Below are 235 nucleotides of genomic sequence, written 5' to 3'. Positions count from 1 at the left end.
ACAGCAGGTCTCCTCCTGGCGTCCTTCAGAGCGAGGAGGGTCCTTCCTGCCGCTCGTCGTCGTCCGATCGATACCTAGTGATATTCCAGAGTTCCCCTCTTATATATTTTTGTTTTAGCTTTAGATTTTTACTTGCTAAGGTAAACAGCCATGATCTTTGTCTACTGGACGAAATGATCGTTATTTTCCTCCTCCCTGTGTAATCTGAAAAAGGACGACTGAGAAAAAAACGTAT

This window comes from Penaeus monodon, chromosome 32 (genome assembly GCF_015228065.2).
Source record: "Penaeus monodon isolate SGIC_2016 chromosome 32, NSTDA_Pmon_1, whole genome shotgun sequence".
NCBI classification, from domain to species: Eukaryota; Metazoa; Arthropoda; class Malacostraca; order Decapoda; family Penaeidae; genus Penaeus; species Penaeus monodon.
This window is presented reverse-complemented; position numbering follows the sequence as displayed.